Raw genomic sequence first — 2,500 nt, forward strand, 5'->3', positions numbered from 1 at the left:
CGCAGGCGGCCGGTCCGTCGCAAGGCGTGCACTGGCCGCACCTGGCCCTCTCCCCCGGCGCTCCGCCGGTGCCCTTGACTGAGTGTCGGCGGCGGCCGGGACGTTTACTTTGAAAAAATTAGAGTGTTCAAAGCAGGCGCTTCGCCTGAATAATGGTGCATGGAATAATGGAATAGGACCTCGGTTCTATTTTGTTGGTTTTCGGAGCGCGAGGTAATGATTAAGAGGGACGGACGGGGGCATTCGTACTGTGCCGTTAGAGGTGAAATTCTTGGATCGGCGCAAGACGAACGACTGCGAAAGCATTTGCCAAGAATGTTTTCTTTAATCAAGAGCGAAAGTCAGAGGTTCGAAGACGATCAGATACCGTCCTAGTTCTGACTATAAACGATGCCAACCAGCGATCGGGGGGCGTTACTTTGACGACCCCTCCGGCAGCTTGCGGGAAACCAAAGTCTTTGGGTTCCGGGGGAAGTATGGTTGCAAAGCTGAAACTTAAAGGAATTGACGGAAGGGCACCACCAGGCGTGGAGCCTGCGGCTTAATTTGACTCAACACGGGGAATCTCACCCGGCCCGGACACAGTGAGGATTGACAGATTGAGAGCTCTTTCTTGATTCTGTGGGTGGTGGTGCATGGCCGTTCTTAGTTGGTGGAGCGATTTGTCTGGTTAATTCCGATAACGAACGAGACTCTGGCTTGCTAACTAGTTACGCGACCCTATCGGTCGGCGTTGAACTTCTTAGAGGGACTAGTGGCGCTTAGCCACACGAGATTGAGCAATAACAGGTCTGTGATGCCCTTAGATGTTCGGGGCCGCACGCGCGCTACACTGACCGGATCAGCGTGTCGCCGCCTAGGCCGGAAGGTCCGGGTAACCCGCTGAACCCCGGTCGTGCTAGGGATAGGGAATTGCAATTGTTTCCCTTGAACGAGGAATGCCCAGTAAGCGCGAGTCATCAGCTCGCGTTGATTACGTCCCTGCCCTTTGTACACACCGCCCGTCGCTACTACCGATTGAATGGTTTAGTGAGGTCCTCCGATTGGACCTGGCGCGTTCGGCAACGGCCGCGCCGGCGTCCGAGAAGACGATCTAACTTGATCATTTAGAGGAAGTAAAAGTCGTAACAAGGTTTCCGTAGGTGAACCTGCGGAAGGATCATTACCGGCCGATCGCCGATCGAGTGGTCGTGCGTTCGACAGGTGGAGAAGGCTCCGTATCTTGGCGGCCGCGCACGCCCTTCGTCGCTGTTGAGGCGCACGCGATTGCACTTCGGTCACCCTGTTTCGTTCTGCGCCGAGTGCCGTGGCCATGTGCCAGGCTGGCTTCATGCGTCGCCTACGGCTGGCGACCGCTCGGCCACCGCTTTTTTCGACTGTGCAATCCGGCTGGGTCGCGCTTGTCCAACTGACGAAGTCACGGAGGGCTCTTGGCGGTGGATCACTCGGCTCGCGAGTCGATGAAGGACGCAGCTAGCTGCGTGAATTAATGTGAATTGCAGGACACATTGAGCATCGACGTTCTGAACGCAAATTGCGGCACCGGGTCAATCCCGGCGCCACGCCCGCCTCAGGGTCGCGTTGTAACGTTCCCGCGCGGCGACGCGTCGGGCCGGTGCGGTGTCGGCCGTTGCCACGGTCGTCCCGCCCAGGACAGCACGAACGCAGTGTCAGCGCGCGAAACCGAACGCGGCGTGCGTCTCGTTACGAGTCGGCCTCGAAGAGGATCCCGGCCCGGAGCAGCACGGCTCGCGTTCGGGCGCGGCGCTCGCACGAGCTTCGGTGGCGCGCGCGTGTCTCTCGCAAACGAGGCACTGGATTATCGGCCTGAGGTCGGACGAGGCTACCCGCTGAATTTAAGCATATTACTAAGCGGAGGAAAAGAAACTAACGAGGATTCCCCCAGTAACGGCGAGTGAAGTGGGAAGTGCCCATCGCCGAATCCGCGCGCCTCTGCGGCGCGTGGAATTGTGGCGTAAGGAATTCGCTGCGCGTACGTCGTTCGCCGCCCGCGTCCTTCTGATCGAGGCCTCGTCCCGGTGCGGGTGTCAGGCCCATGGTGGCGGCGAGGGCGCGCGCTCTGCGTCTTCCCAGAGTCGGGTTGTTTGGGAATGCAGCCCAAAGCGGGTGGTAAACTCCATCTAAGGCTAAATACTGTCGCGAGACCGATAGCGAACAAGTACCGTGAGGGAAAGTTGAAAAGCACTTTGAAGAGAGAGTTAAAGAGTACGTGAAACCGTCGAGAGGCAAACGGGAGGGCCTGTCGAGTCGCGCGACGCTTTCAGCTGAAGCCGAGCGGAGCGTGTGGGCGTGCGGAGCCTTGCGGCCCGTCGTTCGCGCTGTCCTCCGAGCAGCTCCAGCGCACTAGCGCCGTGCGAAGGCCGCGACCGTCTGGGAGGCGGCGAGAAGGCCGCGCGCAAGGTAGCCCGCCCCCGGGTGGGTGTTATAGGCGCGCGGACACGTCGGCCCGTCGCCCGGGCGAGGAGGGATCGCCGCGTCT

General features: G+C 59.8%; 3 non-coding genes across 3 annotated transcripts in view; all 3 read left to right on the plus strand.

Annotated features, from left to right (window-relative positions):
* Positions 1–1,165, plus strand: part of LOC145915565 (small subunit ribosomal RNA) — a 1,824-nt gene extending 659 nt beyond the window's left edge. The window contains exon 1 of the ribosomal RNA XR_014403931.1: positions 1–1,165. This exon is cut by the window's left edge and continues 659 nt beyond it. This is a non-coding gene — a ribosomal RNA (small subunit ribosomal RNA).
* A 260-nt stretch (positions 1,166–1,425) lies between these two features.
* LOC145915716 (5.8S ribosomal RNA) lies at positions 1,426–1,579 on the plus strand. The gene has a single exon (XR_014404049.1). It is a non-coding gene; the product is annotated as a 5.8S ribosomal RNA (ribosomal RNA).
* Positions 1,580–1,823: 244 nt separating this feature from the next.
* LOC145915655 (large subunit ribosomal RNA) overlaps positions 1,824–2,500 on the plus strand; it is a 3,686-nt gene continuing 3,009 nt past the window's right edge. Inside the window, exon 1 of the ribosomal RNA XR_014404014.1 lies at positions 1,824–2,500. This exon is cut by the window's right edge and continues 3,009 nt beyond it. This is a non-coding gene — a ribosomal RNA (large subunit ribosomal RNA).

The sequence above is a fragment of the Ascidia mentula genome (assembly GCF_947561715.1).
Source record: "Ascidia mentula chromosome 2 unlocalized genomic scaffold, kaAscMent1.1 SUPER_2_unloc_2, whole genome shotgun sequence".
Lineage (NCBI taxonomy): Eukaryota > Metazoa > Chordata > Ascidiacea > Phlebobranchia > Ascidiidae > Ascidia > Ascidia mentula.